The following is an 11,229-nucleotide window of genomic DNA, read 5'->3' as shown; positions in this document are numbered from 1 at the left end:
CCCACCAAATGACTCCTCTCACCATATTATGATGTTCCCCAAGTTTTGGACTCAATCCGTTATCGATTGGTCCATAAAATTGGACAATTCAGGTTCGTACGAAGTTCGTTTTGAAATGGAGTGGTATGTGTTTTGCATAATGTTGAGCCTATCCTTAACAACTAAAATGAGTTATTAAAAATATCAACTTTAATTCTCGCAAGTGCACGAACCGTTTATAGTATAGCTTTTGTAAATACGAGGCCGATCCCACGGAGAATGGTAACTTGGTTCCAAGTTAAATTACTTTGAATGCTGGAAAAACAGAAAATAAAGAAATTGACTAACTAACTAAAGGCAATGTCGAATTCAACTATGCCTCTTGCTATTTACTCAAGGTCTAGGACAGAGTCCTAGCACCACACACGCACTCGAAGTTGGGGTTTTTGTTGTTGAAATGAAAACAAGAAAGTGAAATGAAAGTACTGAAAAGTAACACTGGCAGCCATCAAGAAGTTGTGAAACAATGATTGAGAGTTGTTAGAGCCTTGGAATCTACTACTAGTCTTCCTATTCAAGTTATGAATGCATAGAAATTGACTCAAGCTTCATCAACAATAGATTATCGCATACAAGCCTATGGTATGTACGTGCAGGATGCATGATTCTCCTAAGGCATCTGATTGTGCATGGTATCTACACAACTCGTGATCTCTAATATGCAACCTAAGCATGGTATCTACTTAGAATAAAGTATACAAGAGTCATTAAGCTCCTTGAGAATATGATAATCACACAAGTCCTAGAACATGGTATCTGTCCTAGTCAACCTATGGTTATTAACCCCTTGAATGATTCTTAGGCTATTCATATGTTGCTTGTGAAAGGAGAGTAGAATTGGTGAATCTAAACCCCTTCCCAACCTGTGCTAGATGCATAAAATCCTAGTTAGCTACTCCAAGAAAACATACATCAAGCACATAATAAACTGGAGATTAACAACTTGATAATGAAAGCAAGGAAATCAATTAACTATAAAATCATCCATAACATTGAATATTCATGACTAGGGCTTCATCCTAAGCCCTAACTAAATGGATTAGTTAGACATAACTATGAATATAGAAAATAAGAAATATATAGATAGAATAAAGAGAACAGAAGAACTAGATGGTGGCAACAAGGTCCAGGACGGCAACAAGGTCCAGGACGGCAACAAGGTCCAGGACGGCTCCAAGGTCTCCCTCCTTTGCAACTAGCTCCCTTCTCTCTTGTGGTGAATCTGAATGTGTGAGTGATGGATGAAAATGAATCTATCTCTCTTCTATCCCTCTTGAATGAGTGCGCAGCTCTCCATTTATTGAGTGCCAACACCTCTCTTAGCTGCTCCCAATTGCCTAAGCTGCCCAATAAATGCCAACTGCTCCAGCTGCCCAATAAAAGCCAATTGCTCCAGCTGCCCAATAAATGCTTTGGTGAACTATTCTTGGTCTCTTTATGGCAAGCTTGACTTTTGTTCATCTTTCTGAGTTCCCAAGCTGATCTGTCTCCCATGTGTGGCTGCTCTTATGTGTAGCACATGGCTCTAGGGATGTAGCCACATTAAATGTGATGGCAGCCAACTATGACTTTTTGATGAACTTGGTTGAGTCTTTGACGTGCTGAGGGCTCCAGATTTATCCAATTGGGCTGCCATTTGGATATGTTATAATAGACACCCATTGGAACAACTTCTATCAAGGATGTCTCCTCATCCAACCTGTGTAAGTTGCTGAAATGAGGCCTGCAAGATGACCAACGAAACTGGACTGACAAAGAGTGTGGCCCAAATTGGGTTTGTCTTTAAACTCATATTGCTCTTATCCTAATCAGCCCTTATCAAGCATGGATTGCATCAAATGTGATCTCTTGCTGTCTTAACCACCAAAACAAACAAAAAGAGGTAAGTGACTCAAAATAAAGAGAAACGGAACAAAGTCACTAAGTAAAGAGGGCATGCGAATGTATGAAATTATGAACTTATCACATAGTTTTAGATATTGGATTTTACTCAAATATCACCAAATGACTCCTCCCACCAAATTATGATCTTTCCCAAGTTTTGGACTCAATCCGATATCAATTAGTCCACGAAATTGGATAATTCAAGTTCGTACGAAGTTCGTTCCGAAATGGAGTGGTTGATGTGTTGCATAGTTTTAGAGATTGGATTTCACTCAAAACTAACCAAATGACTCCTCCCACCATATTATAATGTTCCCCAAGTTTTGGACTCAATCCGATATTGATTGGTCCATGAAATTGGACAATTCAGGTTCGTACGAAGTTCGTTCTGAAATGGAGTGGTTGGTGAATTGCATAGTGTTAGAAACTGGATTTCACTCAAAACCCACCAAATGACTCCTCCCACCGCATTACGATGTTCCCCAAATTTTGGACTCAATCCGATATCGATTAGTCCATGAAATTGGACAATTCAGGTTCGTACGAAGTTCGTTCTGAAATGGAGTGGTGGTCGCTGTATTGCATAGTGTTATAAATTGGATTTCACTCAAAACACACTAAACGACTCCTCCCACCATATTATGCTGTTCCCCAAGTTTTTGTCTCAATCCGATATCGAGTAGTCAATGAAATTGGACAATTCAAGTTCGCATGAAGTTCGTTCTGAAATGGAGTGGTTTGTGTTTTGCACTGTTTGAGAAATAAGATTTCACTCAAAGGGCCCAAAATGACTCCTCCAACCATATCATGGTGTTGCCCAAGTTTTGGACTCAATCCGATATCGATTTGTCCATGAAATTGGGCAATTCAAGTTCGTATGAAGTTCGTTACGAAATGGAGTGGTTGGTGTTGCATAGTTGTAGAGATTGGATTCCACTCAAAACTCACCAAATGACTCCTCCCCCCATGTTATAATGTTCCCCAAGTTTGGGACTCATTCCGATAGTGATTGGTCCATGAAATTGGACAATTCAGGTTCATACGAAGTTCGTTCTGAAATATAGTGGTTTGTGTTTTGCATAGTTTTAGATATTTGATTTCACTCAAAGAGCACCAAATGACTCCTCCCACTATATTATGATGTCCCCCACGTTTTTTACTCAATCTGATATCGATTGGTCCATGAAATTAGACAATTCAGGTTCGTACAAAGTTCTTTCTGAAATGGAGTTGTTGGTGTATTGCACAGTTTTACAAATTGGATTTCACTGAAAACTCATCAAATGACTCCTCCCACCATATTATGTTGTTTCCCATGTTTTGAACTCAATCCGATATCGATTGGTCTATGAAATTGGACAATTCAGGTTCGTCCGAAGTTCTTTATGAAATGGAGTGGTTTATGTTTTGCATAGTTTTAGATATTGGATTTCACTCAAAGTGCACCAAATGACTCCTCCTACCATATTATCATGTTCCCCATGTTTTGGAGTCAATCCTATATCGATTGTTCCCTAAAATTGGACAATTCAGGTTCGTGTGAAGTTCATTCTGAAATGGAGAGGTTGGTGTATTGCGTAGTTCTAGAGATTAGATTTCACTCAAAACCTACCAAATGACTCATCCCATCATACTATGATGTTCTGCAAGTTTTGGACACAATCCGATATCAATTGGTCCATGAAATTGGACAATTCAGGTTCGTACAAAGTTCTCTCTGAAATGTTGGTGTATTGCATAGTTTTACAGATTGGATTTCACTCAAAAATCACCAATGACTCCTCCCACCATATTATCTTGTTCCCCATGTTTTGAACTCAATCCGATAACGATTGGTTCAGGAAATTGGACAATTCAAGTTCGTACGAAGTTCTTTCTGAAATGGAATGGTTTGTGTTTTGCATAGTTTCAGATATTGGATTTCACTCAAAGAGCACCAAATGACTCCTCCCACCATATTATGATGTTCCCCAAGTTTTGGACTCAATCCAATATCAATTGGTCCAAGAAATTGGACAATTTAGGTTCGTACGAAGTTCTTTCTGAAATGAAGTGGTTTGTGTTTTGCATAGTTTTCGGTACTGGATTTCACTCAAAACTCACCAAATGACTCCTCCCACCATATTATGATGTTCCCCATGTTTTGGACTTAATCCGATATCGATTAGTCCATGAAATTGGACAACTCAGTTTCGTACGAAGTTCTTTCTGAAATGGAGTGGTTGGTGTATTGCATGGATCTAGAGATTGGATTTTACTCAAAACCTACCACATCACTACTCCTACCGTACGATGATGTTCCCCAAGTTTTGGGCTCAATCCAATATCGATTGGTCCATGAAATTGGAAAATTTAGGTTCATACGAAGTTCGTTAAGAAATGGAGTGGTTTGTGTTTTGCATAGTTTTAGATATTGGATTTCACTCGAAGAGTTCCAAATGACTCCTCCCACCATATTATGATGTTCCCTAAGTTTTGGACTCAATCCCATATCGATTGGTCCATGAAATTGGACAATTCATGTTCGTACGAAGTTCGTTATGAAATGGAGTGGTTGGTGTATGGAATAGTTTTAGATATTAGATTTCACTCAAAGAGCACAAAACGACTCCTCCCACCATATTATGACGTTCCCCAAGTTTTGGACTCAATTCGATATCGATTGGTCCATGCAATTGGACAATTCAGGTTCGTACGAAGTTCGTTCTGAAATATAGTGGTTTGTGTTGTGCATAGGTTTAGATATTGGATATCACTCAAAGAGCACCAAATAACTCCTCCCACCATATTAAAATGTTCCCGAAGTTTTAGACTCCATCCGATATTGATTGGTCCTTGAAATTGGACAATTCAGGTTTGTACAAAGTTCTCTCTGAAATGGAGTGGTTGGTGTATTGCATAGTTCTAGAAATTGGATTTCACTCCAAAGTCACCAAATGACTCCTCCCACCATATTATGATGTTCCCCAAGTTTTGGACTCAATCCGATATCGATTGGTCCATGAAATTAGACAATTCAGGTTCGTACGAAGTTCGTTCTAAAATGGAGTGGTTTGTGTTTTGCATAGTTTTAGGTATTGGATTTCAAGCAAAGAGCACAAAACGACTCCTCCCACCATATTATGATGTTCCCCAGGTTTTGGACTCAATCCGACATCGATTGGTCAATGAAATTGGACAATTCAGGATCGTACGAAGTTCATTCTAAAGTGAAGTGGTTGGTGTATTGTATAGTTTTAGAGATTGGATTTCACTCAAAACCCATTAAATGACTCATCCCACCATATTATGATGTTCCTTTAGTTTTTGACTCAATCTGATATCGATTGGTCCAGGAAATTGGACAATTCAGGTTCTTACGAAGTTCGTTCTGAAATGGAGTGGTTTGTGTTTTGCATAGTTTTAGAGATTGGATTTCACTCAAAACACGCCAAATGACTCCTCCCACCATATTATGATGTTCCCCAAGTGTTGGACGCAATCCGATGTCGATTGGTCCATGAAATTGTATAATTCAGGTTCGTACGAAGTTCGTTCAGAAATGGAGTGGTTGGTATATTGCATAGTTTTGGAGATTGGATTTCACTCAAAATGCACCAAATGACTCCGTCTACCATATTATGTTGTTCCTCAAGTTTTGGACTCAATCCGATATCGATTGGTCTATGAAATTGGACAATTCAGGTTCGTACGAAGTTTGTTCAGAAATGGAGTGGTTGGTGTATTGCATAGTTTTAGATACTGGATTTCACTCAAAACACACCAAATGACTTCTCCCACCATATTATGTTGTTTCCGAAGTTTTGGGCTCCTTTCGATATCGATTGGTCTACGAAATTGGACAATTCAGGTTCGTACAAAGTTCGTTCTAAAATGGAGTGATTGGTGTATTGCATAATTCTAGAGATTGGATTTCACTCATAACCTACCAAATGACTCCTCCTGCCATATTATGATGTTCCCCATGTTTTGGACTCAATCCTATATCAATTGGTTCATGAAATTGGACAATTCAGGTTCGTACGAAGTTCGGTCTGAAATGAAGTGGTTGGTGTATTGCATAGTTTTAGAGATTGGATTTCACTGAAAACTCACCAAATGACTCCTCCCACCATATTATGATGTTCCCCAAGTTTTGGACTCATTCTGAAATGGAGTGGTTGCTGTTGAGACTATTCCTAACAACTAAAATGAGTTATTAAAAGCAGCAACTTGAATTCTCGCAAGTGCACGGACCGGTTATAGTATGGCTTATGTAAATACGAGGTCGATCCCACGGAGAATGGTAACTTGGTTCCAAGTTAAATTACTTAGAATGATAGAAAAACGTAGAACAAAGAAACTGACTTAATAATAAAAGCAAGGAAATCAATTAACTATAAAATCATTCATAACATTGAATGTTCATGACTGGGGCTTCATCCTAAGCCCTAACAAAATGGATTAGTTAGACATAACTATGAATACAGAAAATAAGAAATACATAGATAGGATAAAGAGAGGAGAAGAACTAGATGATGGCAGCAAGGAAGTTCCCAGGACAGCTCCGAGCTCCCTTCTCTCTTTGTGGTGAATCTGAATATGTGTATGAGAGTAATGGATGAAGTGAATGTGTGTGTCTGCTTCTATCTTGAATGAGTGTGCAGCTCTCTATTTATACAGTGCAATTTCGTCATCCCCTTTGGCTGGTGAAGCACACCTCTCTTAGCTGCTCGCAACTGCTCTAGCTGCCCATACATGCCAACTGCTCCAGCTACCCATACTTGCCAACTGCTCCAGCTTCAAATACATGCTTTGGTATGGTTTCTTTATGGAAAGTTTTGGACTCAATCCAATATTGATTGGTCCATGAAATTAGACAATTCTAGTTCGTATGAAGTGCGTTCTGAAATGAGGTGGTTGCTATATTGCCTTGTTTTAGAGATTGGATTTCACTTAAAACTTACCAAATGACTTCTCCCGCGATATTATGATGTTCCCCAAGTTTTGAACTCAATCCGATATCGATTGGTCAATGAAATTCGACAAATCAGGTTCGTACGAAGTTCATTCTGAAATGAAGTGGTTAGTGTATTGCATAGTTTTAGAGATTGGGTTTTAGTCAAAACTCATCAAATGACCCCCTCCCACCACATTATGATGTTCCTCAAGTTTTCGACTAAATCCGATATAGCTTGGTCCAGGAAATTGGACAATTCAGGTTCATACGAAGTTCGTTCTGAAATAGACTGGTTGGTGTTTTGCATGGTTTAATACATTGGATTTCACTCAAAGCTCGCCAAATGACTCCTCCCACCATATTATGATGTTCTCCAAGTTTTCGACTCAATCCGATTTCGATTGGTCCATGAAATTGAAAAATTCCGTTTCGTACGAAGCTCGTTCTTAAATGGAGTGGTTGGTGTATTGCATAGTTCTAGAGAATGGATTTAACAGATAACCTACCAAATGACTCATCCCACCAAATTATGATGTTCCCCAAGTTTTGGACTCAATCCGATATCGATTGGTCCATGAAATTGGACAATTCAAGTTCGTGCGAAGTTCGTTCTGAAATGGAGTGGTTAGCGTATTGCATAGTTTTAGAGATTGGATTTCACTCAGAACTCACCAAATGACTCCCCCCACGATATTATAATGTTCCCCTAATTTTGGACTCAATCTGATATCGATTGGGCCCTGAAATTGGACAATTCATGTTCGTACGAAGTTCGTTCTGAAATGAAGTGGTTGGTGTATTGCATAGTTTTAGGGATTGGATTTCACTCAAAAATAGCCAAATGACTTCCCCCACCATATTATGATGTTCCCCAAGTTTTGGACTCAATCCGATATCGATTGGTCCTTGAAATTGGACAATTCAGTTTCGTACGAAATTCGTTCCGAAATTGTGACGTTGGTCTTTTGCATAGTTTTATACGTTGAATTTTACTCAAAACTCTCCAAATGACTCCTCCCACCATATTATGATGTTCCTTAAGTTTTGGACTGAATCTGACATAGATTGGTCCATGAAATTGGACAATTCAGGTTCGTACGAAGTTCATTTCGAAATGGAGTGGTTGGTGTGTTCAATAGTTTTAGAGATTGGATTTCACTCAACACTCACCAAATGACTCCACCCACCATATTATGATGTTCCCCAACTTTTGGACTCAATCCGATATCTATTGGTCCTTGAAATTGGAAAATTCAGTTTCGTATGAAGCTCGTTCTTAAATGGAGTGGTTTGTGTTTTGCTAGTTCCAGATATTAGATTTTTCTCAAAGAGCCCCAAATGACTCCTCCCACCATATTATGATGTTCCCCAAGTTTTGTACTCAATCCTATGTCGATTGGCCCGTGAAATTGGACAACTCAGGTTCGTACGAAGTTCATTCTAAGAATAGTGGTTGGTGTATTGCATAGTTTTAGAGATTTGATTTCACTCAAGACCTACCAAATGACTCCTCCCACCATATTATGATGTTCCCCAAGTTTTGTACTCAATCCTATGTCGATTGCCCCGTGAAATTGGACAACTCAGGTTCGTACGAAGTTCATTCTGAAATATAGTGGTTGGTGTATTGCATAGTTTTAGAGATTTGATTTCACTCAAGACCCACCAAATGACTCCTCCCACCATATTATGATGTCCCCAAGGTTTGGACTCAATCCTATATCGAAGGGTCCACGAAATTGGACAATTCAGGTTCATACGAGGTTCGTTCTGAAAAGGACTGGTTGGTGTATTGCATAGTTTTAGAGATTGGATTTCACTCAAAGGATACCAAATGACTCCTCCCACCATATTATGATGTTCCACAAGTTTTGGACTCAATCCGATATCGATTGGTCCATGAAATTGGACAATTCAAGTTCTTAAGAAGTTCGTTCTGAAATGGAGAGGTTTGTGTTTTGCATCGTTTTAGATATTGGATTTCACTCAAAGCGCCCCAAATGACTCCTCCCACCATATAATGATGTTCCCCAAGTTTTGGACTCAAGCCAACATCGTTTGGTCTGTGACACTGGAAAATTCAGGTTCGTACGAAGTTCGTTTTGAAATGGAGTGGTTGGTGTATTGCATAGTTTTAGAGATTGGATTTCACTAAAAACTCACCGATTGGTCACAATTCAGGTTCGTAGGAAGTTCGTTCCGAAATGGAGTGGTTGGTGTGTTGCATAGTTCTAGAGATCGGATTTCACCCAAAACCTAACAAATGACTCGGCCCACCATATTAAGTTGTTCCCCAAGTTTTGGGCTCAATCCGATATCGATTGGTCTACGAAATTGGACAATTCATGTTCGTCCAAAGTTTATTCAGAAATGAAGTGGGTGGTGTATTGTATAGTTTTAGAGATTGGATTTCACTCCAAAGTCCCCACATGAGTCCTCCCACGATATTATGATGTTTACCAAGTTTTGGACTCAATCCGAAATCGTTTGGTCCATGAAATTGGATAATTCAGGTTCGTACGAAGTTCGTTCTGAAATTGAGTGGTTGGTGTTTTCAATAGTTCTACAGATCGGATTTCACTCAAAACCAACCAAATGACTCGTCCCACCATATTATGGTGTTCCCCAAGTTTTGGACTCAATCCTATGTCGATTGGTCCATGGAATTGGACAATTCAGGTTCGTACGAAGTTCGTTCCGAAATGGAGTGGTTTGTGTTTGGCATAGTTTTTAATATTGGATTTCACTCAGAGAGCATCAAATGACTCCTCCCACCATATTATGATGTTCCCCAAGTTTTGGACTCAATCCGATATCGTTTGGTCCATGAAATTAGAGAATTTCGGTTCGTACGAAGTTTGTTCTGAAATGGAGTGGTTGGTCTATTGCACAGTTTTAGAGAGTTAATTTCACTCAAAACCAACCAAATGACTCCTCCCACCATATTATGTTATTCCCCAAGTTTTGGACTCAATCCGATATCGTTTGGTCTACGACATTATACAATTTAAGTTCGTACGAAATTCTTTCTGAAATGGAGTGGTTGGTGTATTGCATAGTTTTACATATTCGATTTCACTCAAAACCTACCTCACGACTCCTCCCATCATATTATGTTGTTCCCCAAGTTTTGGACCCAATGCGATATCGATTCGTCCATGATATTGGACAATTCACGTTCGTACGAAGTTCGTTCTGAAATGGAGTGGTTTGTGTTTTGCATGGTTTTAGACATTGGATTTCACTCAAAAAGCATCAAATGACTCCTCCCACTATATTATGATGTTCCCCAAGTTTTCGACTCAATCCGATATCGTTTGGTCCATGAAATTTGACAATTCAGGTTCGTACGGAAGTTTGGTTCTGAAATTGAGTAGTTGTGTATTTGCATAGTTCTAGACATTGGAATTTTCTCTCAAAAACCCTACCAAATGACTCGTCCCCACCATAATAATGATGTTCCCCAAGTTTTGGGACTCCAATTCCGATATCCATTTGGTCCCAAGAAATTGACAATCCCTGAGCTCGGTACGAAGTTTCGTTCGTGTGTGTGTGTGTGTGTGTGTGTGTGTGTGTGTGTGAGTGTGTGTGTATTGCATAGTTTTAGATATTGGATTTCACTCAAAACTCACGAAATGACTCCTCCCACCGTATTATGATGTTCCCCAAGTTTTGGACTCAATCCGATATCGTTTGGTCTATGAAATTGGACAATTCAGGGTTCGTACGAAATTCATTCTGAAATGGAGTGGTTGGTGTATTGCATAGTTTTAGAGATTGGATTTCTCTCAAAACATACCAAATGACTCCTCCCACCGTACTATGATGTTCTCCAAGTTTTGGACTCAATCCGATATCGATTGGTCCATGAAATTGGACAAGTCAGGTTCTTACGAAGTTCGTTCTGAAATGGAGTGGTTGGTGTATTGCATAGTTTTAGTGACTGGATTTCACTCAAAACTCACCAAATGACTCCTCCCACAACATTATGATGTCCCCCCAAGTTTTGGACTCAATCTGATATCGATTGGACCTTGAAATTGGACAATTCAGGTTTGTACGAAGTTTGTTCTGAAATGGAGTGGTTGGTGTATTCCGTAGTTCTAGAAATTGAATGTCAGTCAAAACCAACCTAATGACTCCTCCCATCATATTATGTTGTTCCCCAAGTTTTGGACTCAATCCGATATCGATTGGTCGATGAAATTGGACAATTCAGGTTCGTATGAAGTTCGTTCTGAAGTGGAGTGGTGGGTGTATTGCATAGTTTTAGAGATTGGATTTCACTCGAAACTCACCAAATGACTCCTCCCACCATATTATGATGTTCCCCAAGTTTTGGACTCAATCCGAAATCGTTTGGTCCA

The sequence above is a fragment of the Prunus persica genome, chromosome G2, assembly GCF_000346465.2.
Source record: "Prunus persica cultivar Lovell chromosome G2, Prunus_persica_NCBIv2, whole genome shotgun sequence".
NCBI classification, from domain to species: domain Eukaryota; kingdom Viridiplantae; phylum Streptophyta; class Magnoliopsida; order Rosales; family Rosaceae; genus Prunus; species Prunus persica.
The sequence above is the reverse complement of the archived record's forward strand: the minus strand, read 5'-3'. Positions refer to the sequence as shown.